The 26161-nt window shown below is 43.2% G+C and overlaps 1 non-coding gene across 2 annotated transcripts; it reads left to right on the forward strand.

Annotated features, from left to right (window-relative positions):
- The first annotated feature begins 1624 nt into the window (after positions 1-1624).
- Positions 1625-25072, forward strand: LOC117712346 (uncharacterized). 2 transcript variants are annotated; one of them, XR_013111922.1, is made up of 6 exons: positions 1625-1742; positions 10183-10309; positions 10510-10570; positions 18394-18573; positions 18748-18997; positions 23946-25072. It is a non-coding gene; the product is annotated as an uncharacterized LOC117712346 (transcript). The 2 variants fall into 2 exon arrangements; XR_013111921.1 differs by having other exon boundaries at positions 18394-18559.
- The last annotated feature ends 1089 nt before the right edge of the window (positions 25073-26161 follow it).

Consider the following 26161-nt stretch of genomic DNA (forward strand, 5'->3'; position numbering starts at 1 on the left):
TTTCAGAATTTTCATTGTCAAGTGAAAACTTCACATAGAAATCTTTAGTAAGCATATTTTTAGGTTGGGAAGAAAGTAAACCAGATAAGTCTAGAGCAGATTACTGAGGGCATTTTATCTCAGAGGAAAATTAGGTGCAGCAAAAGCTGACAGTGAGACCCAGCATAGGGTAGCATAAATGTTCTTTGCTGGCAGCAGGCTGTGTGGCTCTTGGCAACTTATCCTTCGATTATCTGTTGGGTTCTGTGATTATCATAATCTTGGCTTTCTGCTGTAATATCCTGCAACATGAAATCAACCAGTTCTTGTTTTTTTTTTTTTTTTTTTCTAATTTCCCTTGCCCAACAGCCTTTATTGTGGCATTCTATTAAATTCCCTTTCTACATACATAGAGAGATTCTTTCTCTCTATGATTTGAGATATGTTTTTCTAGAGAACCTGTACTAATACAACTGTTGTTTTTCTCCACTTTGCCACTAATGAAGATGTGCTGGCTAACAATAGTGCTAAACTGTGTTTCCCTTATGTTTCTGACTTTTCTCTAGGGTTGAATGATACCTATCACCTGGTGAAAGGAAGCTGCAGTTTCCCTGAGCCCAGCATGAAGTCAGAAAACAAGACTGTAGTTTCCTAAAATCTCTCTTTAATGTTACTAGTGTTAGCATTCTGCCTTAAACTCCACCCCACCCACCCCCTCCCCCAGTTACTTGGCAACAGCCAGGTATGCTCCTCCCCACAGCTTCCTCTCTTTAAAGATGGAATGTGTTCTATGTGTGTGGAGGGAGGTATAGGGAAAAGGGATGTCTCAGCAGGCTCATGCCTCATGCTGAGACATCTCTTCCCCCTGTATGACCATCCACGAGAGTATAGTATAGAATATAGTTTATTCAGGACATGGGAAGGGGGATTAAGACAGTCCTAGAGGCAAGGAAAGACACAGAGAGGCAGAAAGTAGAAAAGTAGAGGCCGGGCTTGAGCATGTGGAGAAAGAGAAGGGAAGGGAATGGGAGAGGGTGGGCAATTGATGAACCTAAGATGGCAAGATAAAGAGAGAGCAAGAGATCAAAAGAGAGAGGAAGGGGCAAGCAGCCACCTTTATAGTGGGTCAGTCCTACCTGGCTGTTGCCAGGTAACTGTGGGGAGGAGCATACTTGGTTGTTGTTAGGTAACTGGGGTGGAGTTTAGATAGCATGCTAAGAAATAGCTGGGGTATCCTTCCTCTTGTGGGTCAGATTGATACCTCAACTGCACCTTAAGTAATGGGCTATGGAAGCTATTCATTCACCTTGATTACAGGAAGAAGGAGGCAAAGTGCTGTGAAGAAAGCTCAGGCAAGGTCTGAAATCAGGTCCTGGTAAGTGTAAGAACAATGCTCTCAGAGGGGAGGTGCAGGCAGTTGAACAGCCAGAGCTGGAATGCTGGGTTCTCCCCCAGGGCTGGGTGTGGTGAGATTCCTCTTTGAAGACAGATACAAATGCTAATTGGGTGTAAACCACTCCTGAGATCTGGAAAAGGTCTGGCCCTGGTCGGAAGCACACTTGAAACTTGAGGAGGGGTAAGACTCACTGGCCAATCAAGGCTCCAGGCAGACCTGCCAATCAGACAAGGAGGCGGGCTTTTCCGGGTGCTAATCTGCAAGTTCGCTGTGCCTGTGCAGGCTTGAATGGTCATCTGTGCCTTGCTTTGAGCTCTGTGTTGGGTGCTGTGTGGAGACCTCAGGGAAGCTCTGAAATTAAGACATGGTGAGCACAGGATCACTGCCCACAATGGTCAGGGGCTGGTGGCTGAGCAGTGGGAGTTGGGGTGCTGGGTCCTTTCTGGAGCTGAATGGGAAGCATCAGCCAGACATGAACACCTGTGAGGTCCTTGGTGATGCTCTTCACTTGTTGGATCAGGCAGTGACCTCTGCATAACTTCACTATCTTGGCTGATTCTGAATCTGCCCAAAACATTTGGACCAGTTGCTTTTGTGTGGAAACATAAGTGGTTTCTCCGACTCTGCAGCACATGTGTCCAAACCATTTTGTCTTTTATAGAATACATTAAGAAGACAACATAAATCTAATAGATCTGCTTTTATATGTTACTTGTTTTTGTTTTAATTTTTGTTAATTTTTTTCCGTTGCAGTTTTTTATATTGCTTTACTTTTTACATTTAGTGTGATTATTATGTGGTAAAGAGACTTTTTTTCTCTCTAATCTGTTGGTGTTTTGGATGCTTCTTGTACATTAACAGGCATCTTCTTTGGTTTAGAAAAATTTTTCTTTATGATTTTATTGAAAATATGTTCTAGACCTTTGGGCTGATATTCTTCTTCATTTATTACAGTCATCTGTAGTTTTCCCCCTCTCATATGTTGCAGAATTCCTGGTTGTTTATTGCCAGGAATGTTTTAGAATCCAAATTTTATTTTTATTGAGCGACGTACCAATTTTGCCCTATTCATCTTTAATGTCTGAGACTCTTTCTTTCTGGTTCCCTGGTTGAGCCTTACCTCTGTAGTTGTCAGTGTACAGGCAATTTCAATGGCCTGCTCTCAGGAACTTAGTACCTGCTTAAGTCATCCTTCCCCCTCACCTTCTGCTGTTCCTATGTGTGCTTTATATATACTGACCACCAGCTACAGCAGCTCTCTCTGTTTGTTCCCTGTCTCTGTTCTCTGCACATGCCCCCTCTCTATTCTCTTTCTCTACACTCATGGCTCTCTCTCTCCTCCCTGTCTGTGTGCCTGTCTGCTGGTCCTCTTGTGTATCTCTATTCCTTCCCCAGGTTCTCACTAGTCTCCCTTTCCCCCAAACAACCTCTTTTGTGCCATATCTGTTGCATGTTTTAATTTCTGAGGACCTCCTGTGATAGGATAGGTTGACTCTTTTGGTGAGTTATTTTTCTGGCTGTTATTCATTATATTCCTATGCTGGTGTCTAGGCCTCTGGGTCTGAAGTGATTATTGATTTAGGTACTGATTTCTGGATTTGTCTTGCTTGTGTGGGAGTTTTGTTCCTGGGTTACTGTTTGATGTTTGGATTTACAGAGAAAGTTGCCTGAATGTTGCCTCCTTTACTGGCCTTTTGGGTGGGTATGTTCAAGAGGGAATGTTTGCTAATGTTGGGAGCAGGGAGAAGAGGTGGGCAGGAAGAGATGATCTTAGCAATCCACAAGGAGACATAGTCAGGACAGAGGTAAAGATGCCTCTGGAGTTTAGTACAGTGCTAGGGGAAATTGTCATCATTGCATCTGGGATAATAGATAGTGTGGTAGATCTATAGAAAGCTTACCTTGTGTCCTGGCAGGTAAAGCATGTGGTTGAACAGGGACTGAGCACAAGTAGGGCTGAGACACAGGGATGAGGCAGGAAAGGAAGGGCAGGTGGGGATTGTCTATCTTATCTATGAGAGGCATGTGGAGGGGGGAGAGACAACTTCACTGGTATTCTGTCTCAAAGTAAATGCAACTGATATTAGGATCTGCAGTAACAGATAGTGAGGTAGGTCTTTGAACAAAGTACCTTTTCGACTGCCATGCATGGCTTGTAGTTGAACAGGAGTATCAATAATAAGGGCCTCAGGCACAAAGGTGAGTTTGTAAAGCCCAGTCAATTCTGGTTTAGAGAGCACACAAAGTCCACTTGAGTAAACATCCTAAGACAACACCCCCCCACCCCCCAGTTCAACAGCCAGTCAAGGTACAACTGCAGGGTTAAGCTACATATAGATAACTAATACACCTTACAGAGAAAAAGTTAGTCTACCCATCATTATTGTCAGATGGTTTTGCCCCCTTGATTGGTTCCTGCAGATTATGCCAGATATGCAGCTTGTAAAATATTAAGTTGCTGACCTGTATGTTAATGCCCCCAATCTTGCATTTGTAACTTGTAACTACAATAAATACCCAGCACCCCTAGACTGGTCTCTCAGTTTGGATCTCATGTGAGGCTGACTGGCGAGAATCCTTATTACAGAGCTCATAATAAAGACCTCCATGTGTTTGCATTACAGTAGGCTCCTTGTTGGTCTCTGGGGTCTCTGTGACTTGGACATAATCTCTTGGTGCATTGACTAGAGCCCCAAGACCCTCAGGACTCCCAACTAAAGGATTGAAAGGCTGGTGTTTAAGATGCACCATTGTTGTTTTTTGTCAGTGGCTTGTCTGCCAGATTTGAGTCTGTGTGCCTTGGTTTTCAGGTTTTTCTTGAGTATCTGTGGAGGGAGATGACTAAATTGAACGTGGAACCCTGCTACAGTGGATACGCTGGATACCCTATCCTCACAGTGCTTTAAAGATGTTCCAGAGCCTGGTATAGTGCAAGGTGTTCCTCTGGTGTTAATTTCTGGGAAGGTTAGAGCAAACTTGGAACCCTGCTACAGGGCTCACAGCTGCCATCCTGTCTTCATTTTCTCCTCTGTCCAAGTGGAGGAACCTACTGGGTAGTCTATACCACCCCCCTGTGGCTGTCTGTTATGTGTGTGGCACTTTCTTATTCTGTGACTGAGAGAGGAAATGAGACTGTTTCCATTGCAATTGATTTAGTTACTTATCCCTCACGTTGGGTTAAATCCTTCTTACCAACAAAACTTAGACCCATTGAATCCAGGGCACAATCACTATCTTCCTACCCTGTTTTACAGGGTGGAAAGGACAAAGACTTCATTCCCCCACCCCCACCCCCACCTCTCCTGTTCTACCCTCTGCCCAGTCCATATGTGACTCTGTAGTTTTGGAGTTGTCATTAGATGGAAGATTGTTCTTCATCCATTCCAACAGAGTTAGCATATCTTCCTTGGACCAGAGATCCTATCTTTTGGGGAGGCCATTTACAGGTCTGTGGGACAATCTGCTCCTCTATTCATCTTCCAGCTGTTTTAGCCACATCTTTGGTAGCACTGGCCTGGGAACCCAGGGTTAAAGACACCTCACCACAGGGCAGCACAGCCTCTGAACTCCCTATTCCAGTGTATCCTTCCCTGCTCTGAGCCAGATGCACTCCCCATTTTGTCCTGGCTTAGCCACAACTGCAATTCCCTCATGTGGTGGCATGTCCTCCTGTAATTGATATAGTTAGCTCATTGGTTTTGGTTGTTACAACGTCCTCATTTATTATTGTGTCTGTGTCATAATTGTCTTAAGTTCTCAATATTTCAGAGCTACAGTCATCTGAAGGATCCTCAATTAAGGGCATGTCCTCATCATAATGGCTGGTTGCTATGTCTGTGAGAGATAGTGTTAATGATTGATTAGAAAGACTCATCCTTTAATCCCACACTTAGGAGGCAGAGGCAGGCGGATTTCTGAGTTCAAGGCCGGCCTGGTCTACAGAGTGAGTTCCAGGACAGCCAGGGCTACACAGAGAAACCCTGTCTCGAAAAACCAAAAAAAAAAAAAAAAAAAAATGAAAAAAGAAAGAAAGAAAGAAAGAAAGAAAGACTCATCCACTCAGGGTGACAATATCCCTAAGCAAGTGGTCCTGGGCTGGATAAGAGAGCTAGCTGAGCATGAGACAGTGACCAAGCAAGAGAGCAAGCCAGGGAACAGTTCTTATCCATGCTTTGTGCCTTCAGTTTCTAATCTAAGCTCCCAAAATGATTGACTGTAATCTGACAGAACCATGTACAACAACTGTTTATCACCTGAGATGCTTTTCCTCAGAGGGTTCAATCACAGCAGCAGAGTAGCAAGTTAGAACAAAAACAACAAAATGGTATCTAAATGTGATTATGCTGCTGGACAGAATCTATGTTCTCTTTTGAAGGAATGTGGAGAATATCAGAAATTGAGATGGCAAAAGTCATAGAAAGCTGTACATGGATCTTAACCAGTTGTTTTCATAGGACATGGAAGATTGGGGTGTTGACAGTAGGGCAGCTAAAGCTAGTTGAGGTCATGCTAGTTCAGTGGAAAATGCACTCTGTGAAAGGTTTAGTTAGAGGTCATTTGTGTGATTGGTCATTTGGCCAAAAGTCTTCCGTACTTGGCTATGACCTGAGATACTGAGTAGGGCAAAATTTAAAAATAATATGCTAATTTATATATTTTTATTTTATTTATATGTATTGCTTAATTTCCCATTTATTTATATATTCCATTATATCTCAGTTACTACCCCCTCCCCATTCCATCTTCCACAATACCTCATCCCTGACTCCTTTTTTCTCCCCAGGGAGGGTGGGGAGCACTTGAGTATTCCCCAGTCATGGCATGTCAAGTCTCTGCATGGTTAAGCACATCCACTCCTACTGAGGTCAGACAGGCCATCCAAGTATGGGAAACAGTTTGGACAGTTTGGACAGACAGGCAATACCTTAACCCACTCCAGTTGTTGGGGAACCCACATGAAGACTGAGTAGCACATGTAGTACATATATGCTGGGCACCTCTGTCCATCCTGTGTATACTCTTTGGTGGGTGACTGACTCAGTCTCTGAGAGTCTCCTGGGGTCCAGGTTAGTTAACTATGATGGTCTTCTTATACACTTTCTGTTCTTTCAGAGGCCCTCAATCATTTCCCCAAGTCTTCCAAAGACTCCCTGAGCTCTCTCCAATGTTAGGCTGTGGGTATCTGCATCTGTTTCAGTCAGGTGCTGGATGGAGACTCTCAGAGGACAATAATGCTAAACTTCATACTGTCTGCAAGTCTAACAAAGTATCTTCACTAATGTCAGAGACTAGTGCTTGCCTTTGAGATGGGTCTCAAGTTGGACAGGGTATATTTTGGTCATCCCCTCTATCCCTACTCCATCTTTGTGCCTGCATTTGTTGTAGACAAGACCAATTTTGGGTGGAATGATTTTTGGTTCGGTTGGTGTCCTTAACTCTCCACTGGCCGTCCTGCCTGTCTGCAGGATGTGGTCTCTTCAAGGTTCATATCTCACTGCTATGCATCTCAGCTAAAATCACACCCCATAGACTCCTTGTTGCCCTCCAATTCTTGGTCTGTGTCACATCCTAAAGATGCCTCCACCCTTCCACCCCTGCCTGCTGCAGATTTCAATTCAATATTCTGTACCTCTGGCCCTCTCTTGTCTCTCACCACACCTGTTCCTGACCCTGCTTTCCCTTTGTTATCTGCTCTCCCATCCAGTTCTCTCTCTTCCATCTGCCTCCTATGATTGTTTTATTCCCACTTCTGAGTGAGATTCAAACATGCTCATTTGGGCCTTCCTTCTTGTTCAGTTTCTTTTGGTCTATGGAATATAGTGTGGGTTTCCTGTATTTTGATTATTATTCACTTGTAAGTGAGTACATACATGCATGCATGTGCTTTTAGGTCTGGGTTACCTCACTCAGGATGATAATTTCTAGTTGTATCCATTTGCCTGCAAAATTCATGATGTCCTTGTATTTGAGAAGTAAATAATGTTCCATTTTGTAAATGAACCACATTTTCCATATTTATATTTTGGTTGAGGGACATCTTGATTCTTTCACTTTCAAGCTGTTATAAATAAGATGGCTATGAACTTTGTCAAGTCCCTATTCTAGGTTCCCTGCCCACACAGAGTCCCTCCCTCCAATATCCTGTTTCTCCTTTGAGAATGTATGGACCACTGGGTATCTCCATACCATGGTGCATCAAGTCTCTGTTGGGTTAAGTGCATCCTCTCCCACTGAGGCCAGAAATGGCAGCCCAGTTACAAAAACAGATTCCAAAAATAGGCAGCAGCTTTAGGGACAGCCCCTGCTACAATTGTTGGAGGACCCTTATGAAGATTGAGCTACATATCTGCTCTATGTGTTTCAGGGATCTTAGTCCAGACTGTGTGTGCTATTTTGTTTGTGGATCAGTCTGTGAGTGTCTCCAAGGGTCCAGGTCAGTTGAGACTGTTGGTCTTCCTGTTGAGGCATTCCTACCCTCTGCAGGGTCATCAATCCTTACCCCCAGCTCTTCCATAACAGTCCCCAAGGACCATTCAATGTTTGTCTGTGGTTCTTTGCATCTGTTTCAAGTCAGCTAATGCGTAGAGCCTCTTAATGAACAATTATGCAAGGTTCCTGTGTGGGAGCCTAACAGAGTAATCCTAATGATGTCATGGATTGTGCTTGTCCATAAGGTGGGTCTACAGCTCGGCAAGTTTTCATTAACAATTCCTTTAGTCTCTGCTACAGCTTTACCCCTGCATTTCTTTTAGTCAGGACATATTTTGTTCTGTGTCTACTGTGTTGTGGTTGAAACTGATTCTTCCACTTTCTTCTCACACTCCCATACATTCCCCATTTGTTCTCAGTCCCTAAATCACATAAGATACAGTATAAGCATTTGCTATTCACTGCTAAGCTATTTTGCAAACCTGGTGGTTTTATATTTTTAACTTTATATATTTTGTTTTTTGTTTTCTAGACCAAAATTCTTTGTGAAGCTCTTCTTGTGCTGATAGTAAATATAGAAACCACAGAAGCCACCTGACAAGTTTTGTAAAATAAGCACATGTTTCTGTGCACCTCTTCATCCACATCTTTGATTTTAAAATTTAGCCAAATATATAGGTTATATTCTAATTCTCTGGATGGCATATGTTCATGTTATCAATACTACCTGAGGCTTCAGAGTCCTTGGATTCCAGGTGTATGCCATTCTGCCGAACTCTTGTGTTTCTTCTGAAATTTTTGAATAAATACGAGTATTATGCCTGTGTGCATGAATTTGAATATCATATGTGCCTCATATATACTGTTGTCAGAAGATGGCCTCAGTACTCTTGATCTTGAAGTAAAGGGTAGTTGTTGATCCCCATGTAAATACTAGAAATTGACTACCATTATATGAAAGACCATCAAGAGCTTTCCACTCCTGAACTATCTTTCCTGCCCTATGTTCCTTATTTCTGGTCAACATATACATTACTAATATTTTCATCTGTTCATTTTCAACTGTTTAAACATTCATTCCCTTCTAGTAAAATTTATTAATGTTTAAACTGGTTCACTTCATGTTTTTGCAAAATAAATACATGTTGAAACCTAAGCTGGAGCCTCACTTTGGGCGGCAAAAATGTTGCGGCCCGAGCAAAATGTTGAGGCCTAGGCTGCCCCAAGTTTGGCGGCCACTGTATCCCGGTCCAAGCTGCTGCTCCAGTCCATGGGTCGGGGTTCAGCAAGAGAGAGAGAGGCTGGACTCAAAGAATGGAGACCAGACAGACTGTGTTTCAGTCCTGTTTATTCTTCAGTCTTTCTTCCTAGTCCATGTCCCAAGTCTTGAGTTCCTATTCCCTAGTTTCTAGTCCCTAGTGCCTCCAAGTTGCAAGTTTCTTCTTCCAAGTTCTCTCCCAAGTGACTGCTTCTCTGTCTCCTCTGTCTGCTGTGTCTGATCTCTGTCTGTTCTGTCTCTGCCTTTTATATATCTCACTTCTAAGCCATGCCTTTTGGTCACACCTTTAATCATGCCCTTAGGTCTTGTCTCTAAATCTGATCTCTATACTTCTAAGTCACACTCTTAAGTTACACACCTTTAATCTCACACACCTTTAATCTCACACACCTTTAATCTCACACACCCAAGGTATCTAAATCAAGATTATCGGAGTGTGCTCAGCTGTTATAGGCTATTGTAATCCAAGTCTCAAGTCAGGGTATATGGCTCAAGATGGCTGCAAAGCTGATAGCCACTTTCTGCTAAAAGTCGGCCCCCAACAAATACAGAACTACAGTGAATATATAATTCTTTGTAGGAACTTCAGTAAAGAATCATGAGTTTTCTCTATCATGTTTGTTTCCTCGATTGGTTTTTGCAAGAGAGTGAGGGTCTTAATATATAACTTTTGCTGTCCTGCAACACATCACATAGACCACGCCAGCATCCAGCTCAATGATATACACCTTCCTGTACCTCTGTGGTTAAAGATATAAGCAAATACATGCAGCTTGCCCATCATTTTTGTAGTTAGTAATTATTCATACAGCTTTTCAGATGTTTGCTCAGTACAGTTCATCTGTTTCCCCCATATATCCCTCTCAGTTGCCATTTGTATTGCCAGGCTAATATCCTATTCAAAGGGATCAGAAGCAACACAAGTGAAACTTATAATTCAATTTCCTTCTAAAATGACAGAATGATTATAACTTCTGTTTCAGGAAATAAGTGAAGGAAGCACCAGAATTACATTATTACATTGTGTAGAAAGTATCCATTTATTTACAGTGATGTCACAATCATGCTTTCTGTTGTACACATGTATGGAATATTTTAGGATGCAGTGACTTATGATGATGTGCATGTGAACTTCACTGCAGAAGAGTGGAATTTGCTGGATCCTTCCCAGAAGAATCTCTACAAAGATGTGATGCTGGAGACCTACTGGAACCTCACTGTTATAGGTAAGACTGTGAATTTTGTTTTGCTTTTCAAAATAATGGAACAAGTGATTCTTGGTTATTGATGATCCTCTGTTATTTCAATTGAGAACAAGGAAGATTGAGCTAAATAATTCAGGTTCAGTGCTGTCAAAATTCACAGTAACTTGAATTTTGCCTAATTTCCAATACTATATCATTCATTTTCTGGTACCGTGTTTTAGGTTACAGTTGGGAAGAGCATCATATTGAAGAACAATGTCAAAGTTCTGGAAGGCATGAAAGGTAATTTTCATGTGCAAGCTGATACAAATATATTTGTGAGGAAATTTTAATGTGTTCTGGAAGGTCTAAAGGAAAGCAAGTGTGTCAAATATTAATCCTTTAAGCGTAGCTATGATTATAATTTTCTGACAAAACTATGTACCTCACTGTCAGTTTTCTGATTTGTGTTTGCAAGGCATTCTTCTAAGAAAGCTGACAAGAAAACAGTGCCTTAAGAGATATCGTTATTTGATTTGTAGCTCCATTAGAGCTATGCTGTGGAACTACCCCTCTCATAATATAGTCTCATAATATAGTCTCATAATATTTACATGTTGCACACTGAATAGTGATAAATATGTATCCAAAACCTTCTAATAAGCAAATACTCCATAGCAAAATTGGTAGTATTCTGATTCTTGTAGTGCATTGCTAATTTTATGGAGCGGTCAGTTTATGAGATCCAAAAATGTTGTCATGGAGAAGCCTTAATCTATATACAGCAAGTCTACAAGGAACCAAAAATCAAATATTGTAAATTCAATATGCAAACATTTTATTCTTCTTTTCATTGGTATATCAAGTATTAGAATGGATAAAACCATGTGAGCATAGGTATATTTAAAGGAGCCGCATACCTTTTTCTATTCTAGGACAATGAGAAAAAAATGTAGTATTCTCCCTTTGGGAGGCTCTCTGAATATGATAGATGTTTGCAATTAATTGGTTTTCTGACTTTACTGGAAACAACCCAAAAGTCACACTGCAGAAAATCCTTATGGGTACTAGAAATATTGAAATTCTTTTGTTTTTCCTGGCTCCTGGTGCAACTGTATTGTGATTCACACTACAGAAAAATTATAAATGCAACCAGTGTTCTCCAGCTCTGCCTCATTCCATTTTACTTCAGATACATGAAATCCATCATATAGAAATCTCATATAGAAAAAGGATGTTAGAAATATAAGGCATGTAATAAATGTTGTTACCATCACAGGAATTTTTAAAGAGGGAAAACAACCCATAGTGGGAAGAACACCATGAATATATGAAGTGATAAAACCTTAGCATCTGATTCTTTTGGGGGGGGGGTTGAGACAGGGTTTCTCTGTGTAGTCCTGGCTATCCTGGAACTCACTCTGTAGACCTGGCTATCCTGGAACTCACCACCGCCTGGCTCTGACCAATCATTTTACCTATATGAGTTAATTTTATAGTTTGGTCTAATATTAAAAAAGAATCAGGTGGTGGTGGCGCACACCTTTAATCCTAGCACTTGGGAGGCAGAGGCAGGTGGATTTCTGAGTTCCAGGACAGCCAGGGCTACACAGAGAAACCCTGTCTGGAAAAACCAAAAAAAAAAAAAAAAAAGATTGGTCAGGGTAATGAATGTAGTTAAGCTTTCCCATGTGCCAATTATTGTTTCAGGCATGTAAGAAGTCACCATGGGGGAAAACCATATGAATCTAATCAAAGTGGTAAAGCCTATACAGAAGATAGAACTCTAGAATATCATAAAGGAACACATACTGGAGAGAAACCTTATGAATGTAAATATTATGGTAAAACCTTGATCACATCCACTCATCTCCAAAGACATAAAAGAACACATACTGGAAAGAAACCTTATGAATGTAATCAATGTGGTAAAGCCTTTGCAAGACCCAGTCATCTCCAATATCATAAAAGAACACATACTGGAGAGAAACCCTATGAATGTAATCAATGTAGTAAAGCCTTTGCAAGATCTAGTCATCTCCAGCATCATAAAAGAACACATACTGGAGAAAAACCTTATGTATGTAATCTATGTGGTAAAGCCTTTTCATGTCACAGTGGTCTCCAATGTCATAACAGATCACATACTGGAGAGAAACCTTATGAATGTAATCAATGTGGTAAAGCCTTTTCATATTACAGTAATCTCAGAAGACATAAAATAACACATACTGGAGAGAAACCCTATGAATGTAATCGTTGTGGTAAAGCCTTTAACACATCCAGTCATTTCCAATATCATAAAAGAACACATACTGGAGAAAAACCTCATGAATGTAATCAATGTGGTAAAGCCTTTGCAAGACCCAGTCATCTCCAAAGACATAAAAGAACACATACTAGAGAAAAACATTATGAATGTAATTAGTGTGGTAAAGCCTTTGCAAGATCCAGTTACCTCCAGTATCATTAAAAAAAAACCCATACCAGTGAGAAACCTCATGAATTTAATCAACATGGTAAAGACTTTTCTCAACTTTATAGTCTTCATTACTATAAAAGACCAGTTATAGGAGAGAAACCTTATGAATGTAATCAGTGTTGTAAACATTTGCAAGTCACATACAAGAGAGAAACCACATGAAGATGCAGAACTCTCCAGCTCCTTCTCCAGCATCATGCCTGCCTGCATGCTGATATTCTTCCTGCTATGATGGTAATGGACTAAACATTTGAAACTGTAATCCAGGCCCAATTAAATATTTGCCTTTAACACAGTTGCCTTCGCTACAATGTCTTTTCTTAGCAATGGAAATTCTAAGACAGAAGTTGGTAGCCCAGACTTAAGTATTGCTATGATAGGCCTGACCATGTTTTGTTTTGTTTTGTTTTTTGCTTTGCTTTGTTTTGTTTTAATGGAGCAATGATGATTTTTAGACTTTGGATATGTATATGCATTAAAGGGAACTTACTGGGCCATCCTAGTAGGAATAGGAAACACATATGTACTGGGGGTGATTTGAACTCTGTATATAGTTTTTACAATGTTTTGCTGAAGATCTATTGCTGCCTTTTGTCCTTGTCTGTAGAGTGTCCTTGAAGATAAGGTAAAGAGGTTGATGTTAATTGCATTGACGAAGGAAGTCTCAGTAAAGCCAGCAAAGCCTTTGACCTATGTTTAGTCTCATGATGATTGTTTTGAACAAGCATAGTAATCTTAGAAAGAAAAAAAATAGAAAATATTAGGTCAAAAGAGAAAAGCCTTACCAGGAAGTTGAATGAAGCTAAATCCTGTGATCAATGATATTAAATGGTATTAAAGGAATGGTGACATTAGGGCAAGATTCCATCCACCTAAACTTATGGATTTGCAGTTGTACAAAGGAGAACTGTATCATGTTAGGCATTATTATTACCTGGTTATTGTTTTCATGTGGACACAAGAGTTACCAGCATATATGAAATTGACAATTGATGGATTGTAATTACTATTCTGAGTTTTTATTTTAAGATCTAAAATAAAATACTTAAATACAGGCATGGTTATATATGCCTTAAATCCCAAGAGATGAGCATCAAGCAGATCTCTGAATCAAGTCATCCTGGTACAGAACAAGTTTTAGGTAAAGAAAAGCTTAGGTATGGGCAAAGTGTTACACATGTATTATCCAGCATTCAGGAGACAGAGCCATGCAGATCTCTGAGTTCAAGGTTAAACTACTGAGTAAGTTCCAGTACTGCCAAGTTTAAGCAGTGAAGTTGTTGAAAATAGAAAGCTGGTGATAATGTAATTGAAGGGGCCATGTTCCTGCCCCAGCAAGCAGAAGAACTCAGCAGCTTTGTCCATGTGGCTCTGGCTTTAGAGGCAAGAACAGAAGAGACTACTGAGACAACTGATGCTGGTTAGCTGTAGTTAGAAAATTAGTGGGGATGAAGAAGAAACCAGCACCACTGAGGTGACATCTTCTGGTGAGTGTTTTCTGAGAGGAGAAAGAAGATATATTTCAGAGGTAGCCAAGGTTGTACCTTGTGGTGCAGCTTGACTTGGTCCTGGGTAAGACTCACCCAGGTGGCACTGGTTTTTAGGCATGAATGTTTCATGCAGTGCAGCTAAGGCTTGGCACTATGAAGGGAGCATGAGAAGAACAGAGTCAAGACTATTTGTCACAGAAGAACCCAATATATTGAAGATGTCAGTCCCATGGGATGAGCAGAAAGTGTAAAGTCCTCACAAAAGGGAGGAACTGCCCCCATTCAAACCTCAGGAATTCACGGCTACCCAATAACTCACAAGACACCAAACTAGATGCAATCAAGACCCATAGCCCACGCAGGGGCAGTGGGGTCTGACCCCATAGCTTTGGAGGTAGAGGGAATTTAAAGGCAAAAGCCTCTAGCAAAAAACTACAACCCAAGTGGAGTGAAGGGGGTTATTGGAGAGTACCTGTGGAAAGTCCCAGCCCACTATTAAATTTATGACAGGGTTCAAGGAACAGTCAGGGAGAACATTTTGTATAGGCTATTCTCAAGAGCCTATTTGTAATCAACCATCTATCTTGTGGTCAGCCAAGTTCCTTAAACACAGAGCTCACAACCAAGCTGACCTGCACTCTTGGTTCTGCTCAGCCTGCCAGGAGTTTTTGAAAAATTTTAACCCTTTTATTTTTCCACTTCTTCTGATGAAAGAGTTCTTTCTAATCATAGAACTAAATTTCAGCATCTTCATATTTTTGGTTATCTTGACCCTGTAGGCATGGTCCTGTTGACATAACATCAAAATCTAAACAGCACTTATTCTTCCTCTAATAAAGATAACTAATTTATTTAATATATAGGGGCCTATAATTAGAAGCTCTTTTCACATGGGAGGCATGAATCTAAGTAGAAATGTCTTCAACTTTCACCGCTGTGGGGGTGGTCAGGAGCACCAGGTGTGGTCCTTTCTAATGAGGCTCAAGGTTCTCAACCCAGTGGTGGCAGATGAGAACAGCATCTCTAACCTGGAACTGATGTGGCACACTCAGGTCTCCAGTCTAATAAACTGCTTTTAACTATTCCCAGACCTCACGTCGGAACACCTCAACTGTTTTCATGTGGGCAAACAGGAATTTAGAAAGAACAACATCAGAATCATATATTCTAACCTATCTTAGTAAGTGGTGGAGACCCCCCACATAAAATTTTATAAGGTGTTATCTTAAATCATAACCTGGAACAAGGCAAAAGGAAGGAGGGCTGTCTAGTCATCCCCACTGGTCTCTAAGGCTAATTTTGTCAAGGTCTTTTTAATAGTTCTATTCATCTTTTCTACCTGTCCTGAACTCTGGAGTCTATAGACACAATGTAACTTCCAATTGATCTCCAGTTGAATGGCCAGTCCCTGACTTACCTGGGCAACAAAGGCAGGTCCATTGTCAGACCTGATTATTTTGGGCTTCTAAACTTAGGGAAGATCTCTTCTAGGAGTTTCTTAGCCACCACATTGGCAGTCTCAGTCTTTGTAGGAAAGGCTTCTACCCAGCTTGAAAAAGTATCTATAAAGACTAACAAATATTTGTTACCGTATTTAGCAGGTTTGACTTCTGTGAAGTCTATTTCTCAATAGGCCCCAGGTCTGTGTTCTTGGAGTCTTCTTCCTGGGGGACATCTTGAATACCCAGTGTTAGAGCATAAGCCTCACAGTTTTTTATTATTGTTTCAGGTATTTCAGATAAGTTCAACACATAAAATTGGGAGGACTTTACCAAGTTCTTCCAGTGTTTAGCTCCTAGGTGAGCTAAAGGATGTAAATTTGTCACATATCTTCGTCCTTCTCTCTGTGGAAGGACTATTTTTAACATGGACATGAAGATATTTTCTAGGACTTTCAACAGTCAGGATCATAGCTCTTTGAGCAGCCTTTTTAGCAGTCAAATCTGCCATCTAATTTCTTTCAGCAACAGCATCCTGAGTTTTCTGATGCCCAGGACAATGAATTATGGCCACTTTTTAGGCAGATGGATGGCCTCAAGGAGGCTCAGTATTTTTCTTTGTTCTTAATGTCTTTTCCTGGAGAAGTCAACAGTACCCTCTGTCTGTAAATTGCCCCTTGAATATGGGCAGTGGCAAAAGCATACCTGCTATCAGTGTTCTTTCTGGCAGGCTGTTAGCCCAAATCACTTGTTTTCTATCTACCACTGCTGCTCCCGCCATTCGATTACCTTCAATCACAAAGCTGTTCCTGTCTGTATACCAGTTTGGACTTCTCGGCCAAGGTTGGTCCTCTGCCAGAATGTCAATACAGCGATGGACGAGGGAGGAATCATCAGTATCAGGCAGCAAGGTGGCAGGGTTCAGGATGGTGGGGGGGGGGGGGCAAAGATCACCCTTTCATGTGGGCATTAGTCATTCATTGGTCAGGGGGCTGCCGGATAATGTTCTCAAGGGAGTGGGTTGCCACAACAGTTATCTGTTGTCCCAGAGTCTATTTATCAACATCTTTGACAAGCAAGGCCACAGCAGCAATGGCTTTTCAAATGTAGTGCCTTGCCATCTTTACTGGTAGTAGGGGGGTGTTCCATGGTGACTGGCAAGAAACCAGAATATCCTGTTGCAACAGTCTGTGAATGTGAGGTCTAATTCTTTCTCTGGCTTCACGACTCATTGGGTACTGCACACTCCAATAGGGGAGGCGCTGGTTTTCATCTCCAGTTTCAGTCCAAGCTTTTAGAAATTCTGTTAACCATTTACTAATTGGGGGGGGGGGGTTCTTGCAGTTTTTGAAGCTCATGAAGCCGTTACTCATCTTCTAGTTTTAAGGCCAATATCATAGAGGTGGGGGTTCTCTCTTTGTCTCTCCCCAACAAAGGGATGGGGCACTCAGAAATAACTGGAATGAGACACTTGTCCTTTTCCCAGGTAAACAGTTTGTGAAGTAGTCTAAGAATATTGTTTCTGCCCAGTTGCCCCATGACTATGGTCTTTTTGTATTTTTACTTTCTCAATGATTGTTTCAGAACTGAATATTTTGCTCCAGTATCCATCAGAAAGTCCATAGGGGTCCTCTCCACTCTCAAGGTCCCCTCTAGTCATCTTCTTTGAGAGCCAGGACCTTAGGGGTCCTGCCTTTCTTCTTTGGCAGTCTTGAGCCTAGTGTCCTTTTTCTTTACAGTGGGCACATTGATCTTTTTCTAACAGACGTCTTTGCATCTCTCCACTCTCATTTGGTCTTGGTCTTCTGTTGCCCTGTCTGTCTGTCTAGACCCAGTCCTTTCTCTCTCTCTATCTTCTAATTCCTCTATACACTGTAACTTCTTACCTGTCACCAGAGCCCGGTGGGGTAAACTGTCAGTCACTCCCTACCTGTAGCTGTGTCCCAGTCTGGTCAGTTAAAGGGGGTTCTAATAGGATCCTTTCTCGTTCTTCTGTGGTAAAGAGAACCTGTAAAAGTTGCTGGCAATCATCCCAGGTGGGCTGGTGGGAAAACATCAAAGACTCTTCCAGTCCCATCAGACTGGCAGGGTTATCTGAAAAAGAAGGGTGATTAATCTTCTAGTTTGGTCTGTGCCTCATTCTGCAGAGGGCCAGGGCTCAGAAGCCTGGCTTCCTCTTTCTCACCCATGGTAGTGGATCTTGGACCAGGTCCTGCCACACAGTAAGGTATAGCTGTTGATCAGGATGTGACCCCGGTCCTTCCTGAAAAATAACTTCAAAAATAATAGTCAAGTTGAAAGTCCCTTCTGGCGGCCAGCCAACATCAAAAGTTGCCACTCTGAGGCACAAAAAGTCTGTCGCAGTCCTTTCATGATCTCAACTGACAAGTTGTGGGCTCGAGGTCTCACTTCAGTCCAATAATCTAGGGTTAAACTTTAGTCACAGTCTGTCCTGTGAGGAGCTGCCCTCACATTCGCCATTACAAGATGGCGCTGACATCCGTTGTTCCAACTGGCAAACAAGTGGTTTGCACATGTGCTGGGGTGTCTTTCCATTCCTTGTGCTTTGCCTCACCCATGACGCAGGATCGGCTGACAGGCTGCAGCCAACCATTGGGTGCCACGTCCTAGGCGGGGAGCAGTTTCCTATATAAGGGCTGGGATTTCGCCCCTCGGGGTCCTCTTCACTTGTAAGCTTATGCTCTCCCTCTCAAGATGCATTAAAGCTTTACTGCAGAAGGATCCTGCGTGTACCACCTCTTTCCTGCTGGCGGGAGGTAGCGCGGGACATCTGGTGCCAAAACCCGGGAACCTCAACCTTATCATCGTCAGCACCTCAGAGGACCCCTCGATTCAGAGGAGGATTCAGAACTGCAGGGAGGTACGTTCGGAGAGGTATGTCTGCCCCTGAAAATTTTGGCCTGATCTTCATTGTGATTTTCATGGTCCTTGTCCTAGTTCTCTTGATCGCTTGTTTCTGCAGTGGCATTTGTTAATTCGGTTGGTGTTTGTCAGTCCGAGGTACATGAGCAGCAACACCTCCGAGATCTCACCGTGAATCTCTTGTAGATAAAAGAGTGGCGTGTAGACTCCTCATCTTCGCTGCCAGTAAGACGGACGTAAATAAGCTGCCGGCGCAGAACATCTTACTTTCGTTTTCTTGGGGGCGGTAAGCCGGACGTAGATAAGCTGCGCCCACCACGGTTTCCTCACAGTCAGTAATCGCCACACTGGAGGCCGTTCTAAAACAACGTGACATTAAAATTGGACAGAAAACGTTGAGGAGTTTCGTGAAAGAAGTGGACCGGGTCGCTCCCTGGTACGCTTGCTCGGGTTCCCTGACTCTCGCTTCTTGGAATAAATTGGGAAAAGATCTTGATCGCCATCACGCAGATAAGGACTTGAAACTGGGTACTAAGGCCATATGGAAGCTTATTAAAAACTGTTTAGAAGATGAAAACTGTAAGGAAGCAGTAAGTGAAGGGCAGGTTACTCTTGAGGGAGTTCAGGACAGCATATCAGAAACCGAACGGAGTGAGAGGTTGGGCGCATGCAAGAAAAAGAACGTCCCAAAAAAGAAGGATAGGCACCCTCCTAAGACAGGAGAGAAACCCCTGATGGAGTCCAGTATCCCTCGTAAGGAGAGAAAGGGTGGGCTCTACCCCTCTTTGGAGCTGGAGGCACTGACCCTCAACAGTCCGGAAAGCTCCGGTGATGATGACACCTCTGATAAGGATACTCTTAACTCGGAGGAGGAGGCTGAGTTAGATGAAGAAGCAGCTAGATATGAGGCAGAGAGATATCACCCAGATGATAACAAAAAATATAAAAAATTACCTAGAATTTCTCCTCAAAAGACGGTGCCCTCTGCACCTCCACCTTATGAGGTGCATCCTCCATCAGGATACTCGCTTGTACCAGAAAAGGTGAGGAAAAAGATCAGGACTGTATTCCCTGTTTTTGAAACAGAAAATGGAGGGCGAATTCATGCGCCAGTAGATTTCAACCAGCTTAAGGAACTGGCCGAATCTGTTCTCAAGTATGGGACCAATGCTAATTTTACCCTGGTACAGCTTGATAGACTCGCCAATTCAGCATTAACACCAGCCAATTGGCAAATGATTGCAAAAGCCGCCCTCCCTAATATGGGCCAATATATGGAATGGAAAGCACTGTGGTATGAGACCGCACAAGCGCAAGCCCGGGTCAACGCTACTGCCTTGACCCCGGAACAGAGAGATTGGACCTTAGACCTGTTAACAGGTCAAGGGGCTTATACTGCTGATCAAGCTAACTATCATTGGGGAGCCTATACCCAGGTCTCTGCCACGGCCATTAGGGCATGGAAGGCACTTTCCCGAAAAGGGGAAGCGAATGGACAACTCACAAAGATAATTCAAGGACCCCAAGAGTCCTTTTCAGATTTTGTGGCCAGAATGACAGAGGCAGCTGGGTGTATTTTCGGAGACGTAGGTCCAGTCGAGCCCCTAATCCAACAGATAATTTTTGAACAAGCCACTCAGGAGTGCTGAGCAGCCATTGCTCCATGTAAAAACAAGGGCTTACAAGATTGGCTTAGGGTCTGCCGAGAGCTTGGAGGGCCCCTTACTAATGTCGGGTTGGCGGCTGCTATTCTTCAATCACAGAGGTGCCCCCCCCCATGAGATCCGGTCCAAAGGTCTGCTATAATTGTGGGAAGCCCGGTCATTTTAAAAAGGATTGTACAAATTTGAATAGAAAGGTAGAGACTCCCACTCTTTGTGACAGATGCGGCAAGGGATATCATAAAGCTAGTGAATGCCGTTCAGTAAGAGATATTAGGGGCAGACTCCTCCCCCCGCTGGATAATCAGTCCAACAAGATGCTAAAAAATGGGACATCGGGCCCCCGATCCCAGGGCCCTCAAAGATATGGGAACCAACTAGTCAGAACCCAGGAAGCCAACAGAAAGAGAAATCAGGAAATAACCCAGGAAGACCCACAAGGGTGGACTTGCGTGCCGCCTCCAACTTCTTACTAATGCCACAAATGAATATTCAGCCAATTCCGGTGGAGCCTATAACACCCTTGCTTCCTGGAATCATGGGCCTTATCCTTGGCCGAGGATCACTCACCCTGCAAGGTTTAATAGTGTACCCCGGGGTAGTGGATGGCCAGCATTCTCCTGAAATACAAGTCTTATGTTCTAGCCCTAGAGGAGTTTTTTCTATTACAAAGAGAGATCGAATAGCCCAGTTGCTACTCCTCCCTGAAGTGGGAGAGGTCAATAGAGTAGGAACAGAACAGATGGGCTCCTCAGGCAGAGATCTAGCTTACTTAATGATTCCCTTGAATGAAAGGCCTAAACTGCGTTTAAAAGTAAAAGGAAAAGATTTTGAGGGTATTCTAGATACCGGGGCTGATAAAAGTATCATCTCCTCACACTGGTGGCCCAAAGCATGGCCCACCATTGAGTCATCACATTCGTTACAAGGCCTAGGATATCAGTCTTGCCCCACCATCAGCTCCACAACCTTGACCTGGGAATCCCCTGAAGGACAGCAGGGAAAATTTATACCTTATGTTCTTCCTCTCCCCGTTAACCTCTGGGGAAGAGATGTCTTGTAGGGTATGGGTCTCACCCTGTCAAATGAACCTATTCTTACAAAACCATATTCGGCCCAGGCAAGAGACATGATGATTAAGATGGGCTACAGGGAAGGAAAAGGACTGGGAAAGTTGGAACAGGGCAGGGTGGAGCCTATATCCCCTAGTAGAAAACAAGATAGAAAAGGGTTAGGTTTTTCCTAGGGGCCGTTGGGGTAGTACAGCCTATACCGTGGAAAACAGAGGACCCAGTGTGGGTTCCCCAATGGCCTTTATCCTCTGAAAAATTAGAAGCTGTAACAAGATTGGTGGGGGAACAGTTAAAGCTTGATCATATTGAGTCTTCTACCTCACCTTGGAATACTCCCATCTTCGTGATCAAAAAGAAGTCGGGAAGATGGAGATTACTCCATGACCTCAGAGCAATTAATGAACAGATGAAATTGTTAGGCCCAGTCCAGAGGGGCCTTCCTGTGCTCTCTGCTCTCCCTTGTGGCTGGAAGCTCCTCATTTTAGATATTAAAGATTGCTTTTTCTCCATACCCTTGTGCCTTAAAGATAGGCCTAGATTTGCTTTTACTGTTCCTTCCATTAATCATATGGAACCAGACAAGAGGTATCAATGGAAAGTCTTACCCCAGGGCATGGCCAATAGCCCCACCATGTGTCAAATTTTTGTTCAAACAGCCTTGGGACCGCTAAGACAATGGTTTCCCACCTTACTTGTCATACATTATATGGATGACATACTTTTGTCACATAAAGAGTTAAAAATATTACAAAAAGCCTACCCCTGTTTGATAGAAACTTTGGCACAATGGGGCTTACAAATAGCAGTGGAGAAGGTTCAGATCTCTGAGGTGGGCACCTTCTTGGGGACTGTTATTTCCCCTACCAATATAATTCCCCAAAAATTGGAAATCCGTAGAGACCATCTGCATACCCTCAATGATTTTCAGAAATTATTGGGAGATATAAATTGGCTCAGACCCTTTTTGAAAATTTCTTCAGCTGAGTTGAAACCTTTATTTGATGTCTTAGAAGGAGACCCCCATATCTCCTCTCCTAGGGCCCTTACTCCTGCCGCAAGTTAGGCCTTAAAGAAGGTAGAGGATGCCTTGCAAAGAGCTCAACTGCAGCGCATTGATGAATCACAACCTTTTATCCTGTGTGTTATGAAAACCATTCGGCTGCCAACTGCTGTGTTGTGGCAGAAAGGGCCCTTATTATGGGTTCATCCGAACGCCTCTCCTGCCAAAATTATAGACTGGTATCCCAATGCAATTGCCCAGCTTGCGCTTTGTGGAATAAAGGCAGCCATTACTCATTTTGGACGAGAGCCTAACTCTCTCATTACACCTTATACTGCTGCGCAAGTACAAGTTCTGGCAGCCACCTCTAATGATTGGGCAGTTTTGGTTACCTCCTTTTCAGGACAGATTGATAATCATTATCCTAAACATCCTGTTTTACAATTTGCCTTGAATCAGGCTATAGTATTTCCACAAATTACAGCTAGGCAACCTCTTAAGGATGGGATTGTTGTATATACAGATGGGTCAAAGACTGGTATAGGTGCTTATGTAGTAAATAATAAAGTGGTGTCAAAACAGTTCAGTGAAACATCACCTCAACTTGTAGAATGTTTGGTGGTACTGGAGGTCCTTAAAACCTTTTCAGGGCCTCTTAACATTGTGTCAGATTCCTTTTACGTGGTTAACGCAGTTAACCTTCTTGAAGTGGCTGGAATCATAAAGCCCTCCAGCAGAGTTCATGGCACCTTTCAACAAATACAGCTTGCTTTGTTGAATAGAAGATCTCCTATGTATATTACTCATATCAGAGCCCATTCAGGACTCCCTGGCCCTATGACTTTGGGAAATGAGCTAGCAGATAAAGCTACCAAGCTCGTGGCCGTTGCGTTATCATCTCAAACAGAAGCAGCAAGGGAGTTCCACAAACATTTTCATGTGACAGCGGAGACCTTGCATCACCGTTTCTCCCTTACCAGAAAAGAAGCCAGGGAGATTGTTACTCAATGCCAAAATTGCTGTGAATTCTTGCCTGCTCCTCATGTGGGAATAAACCCATGTGGCATAAGGCCTTTACAGGTCTGGCAGATGGATGTTACTCATGTCCCTTCCTTTGGAAGGCTTCAATACTTACATGTCTCTATTGATACATGTTCTGGTATCATTGTTGCCACACCTCTAACAGGTGAAAAGGCCTCACATGTGATCCAAGATTGTCTGGAAGCATGGAGTGCCTGGGGGAAACCCAAACTCCTCAAAACAGACAATGGACCAGCTTATACATCTCAAAAATTTCAACAGTTCTGTCACCAAATGGCAGTAACTCACTTGACTGGACTTCCATACAACCCTCAAGGACAAGGCATTGTAGAACATGCCCATCGCATGCTTAAATCATATTTAATAAAACAGAAAGGAGGAGTCGAGGAGGCTCTCCCCCCAGTACCAAGAGTAGCTGTTTCCATGGCACTCTTTACCCTTAATTTTTTGAATCTTGATGCTCAAGGCCACACTGTGGCTGAGCGTCATTGTATAGAGCCTGACAGGCCAAAAGAAATGGTAAAATGGAAAGATGTGCTAACAGGAAAATGGAAAGGCCCGGATCCTATTTTAATAAGATCCAGGGGAGCTGTTTGTGTCTTCCCACAGGAGAACAAGAATCCCTTCTGGGTACCAGAGAGACTGACCCGCAAGATCTTTGAACATGAAAAACCCGATGCTGCCAAGGTCTACAGTTGATCATCATGATGAAGATGTTGATAAGCCTGAGGATGGTAACAGGGACACCATGGTGGGGGATTATGACAACCTTCCCAATTCCCATGCCGGTGACCAATAAGTCTTTGGGCTTGGCCTATATCCCTTATGATGATCAAATTCAGAGCGTGCCCACCAATAACAGCTACTGCCTGTTAGGAAGTTTATGTTTTATATTTTACTTTCTCCCCAGATATTAGCACATATTATAATGATACCTTTATGGGATTTAATTTCACATACATGAATCCAAGAAAGGCAGATACGAATTCGTTTGACCAATGGCTCCTTTGTGGGGTCAATGGAAGTTGCACCGATCTGTCACCCCTTGTTATGCTAGGGAAGGGGGCCATCGCTAATGGACAATTATCATTTGACTGGAGGGGTACCCTTGGTGGCTCCCTTGGTAAAGGAAAATCGGGGGGTAGCTTTAGTTGGCAATCTGCTAACACCAAGTATACTGAGTTTAAGAGCATCACATTTGGACCTACCCCGGTCTGTGTATGGCCACCTTTTGTTTGGATAGTGAGCAATGATAGTTCTATCTGGAATGAGACCTTGACATACACACCTAATACCTGCTTTTTTGTTCTCTGCTGGAATGCTACAATGTTCCCTTTTGCCATGGTTACCCGCTTGCCGAGATTTGTTCCTGTGCCAGTAGAGGCACCCAACACTTTAGCCCATTTTAGAATTAGGAGAGATTTTGGAATTTCTGCCATTATAGTGGGAATTATTGCAGGGGCCGCTGTAATAGGATCGGTTACGGCCTCTGCCCTTGCATTATCCTCCTTGGTGCAGGCGGCAGATTCTATAAACCAACTGTCTGCATCAGTCACTTCAGCATTGGATGTACAAGTCTCCGCTATTTTGCAAATCATGGGGGGATTGATGCTAGTGAATCAGAGGATTGACCTGGTTCAAGAGCAAATTGATATTTTATGGCAGTTGGCTCAATTGGGATGCGAACAGAAGATGCCTGGGTTATGTATAACATCCATACCTTATGATAATTATACCCACATCGCTAATTTGTCAAAAGTTTTTTCTCAGTTTTTATTGCAGAATTGGACCCTAGAATTCGAAGAAACGCTTCGTCAATTGTGCTTTGCCATAATTGAGGTGAATTCGACCCGCCTTGATTTATTCTTGACCGAGGGATTGTCGTCATGGATCCATTCAGCCGTCTCCTTCTTCAAAGAGTGGGTGGGAGTTGGCCTGTTTGGAGCTGCACTCTGCTGTGGGGGTGTGTTACTCCTCTGGTTGGTTTGCAAGCTTAAGGCACAAATGAAAAGAGGCAAGGTGGTTATCACCCAGGCACTCACGGCACTAGAACAAGGTGCCTTCCCCGATATTTGGCTCTCTATGCTTAGGCAATAGATCACTGGCCGCTCAGCTCTTGCACCCCAAGAGGCTGCCCTCACTGCACTGGGTAGAGTGAGCGTGCTTCAGCAGCCCAGGAGAGTTGCATGGCTAAGCACTGCAGTGGAATGGCCCTGCAGTGTAGATTGGGCCTATTCTGGGGAGATATGTCATCTTGCATGAAGGTTGAGTGCCTAAATAACCTTCCCCCAGGAAAAACGGCACAGAGAGGTCTGTAGGCTAGATCAGCCCTTGCACATCGCTGGGGTGTTGCCCGTAGCACGCGATAGGGTGATCTTGCTCTTCTCTAACTTGCTTACTGGGGATTTGATCTCTATCTCCACACTCAACATTGGGTGGTCTATTGCCTGCTAATTAAAAGAAAAAGGGGGAGATGTGAGGAGCCGCCCTCACATTCGCCATTACAAGATGGCGCTGACATCCGTTGTTCCAACTGGCAAACAAGTGGTTTGCACATGTGCTGGGGTGTCTTTCCATTCCTTGTGCTCTGCCTCACCCGTGACGCAGGATCGGCCGACGGGCTGCAGCCAACCATTGGGTGCCACGTCCTAGGCGGGGAGCAGTTTTCTATATAAGGGCTGGGCTTTCGCCCCTCAGGGTCCTCTTCACTTGTAAGCTTATGCTCTCCCTCTCAAGATGCATTAAAGCTTTACTGCAGAAGGATCCTGCGTGTACCGCCTCTTTCCTGCTGGTGGGAGGTAGCTTGGGACACTGTCCCATTGTCA

The sequence above is a fragment of the Arvicanthis niloticus genome, chromosome 7, assembly GCF_011762505.2.
Source record: "Arvicanthis niloticus isolate mArvNil1 chromosome 7, mArvNil1.pat.X, whole genome shotgun sequence".
NCBI lineage: Eukaryota > Metazoa > Chordata > Mammalia > Rodentia > Muridae > Arvicanthis > Arvicanthis niloticus.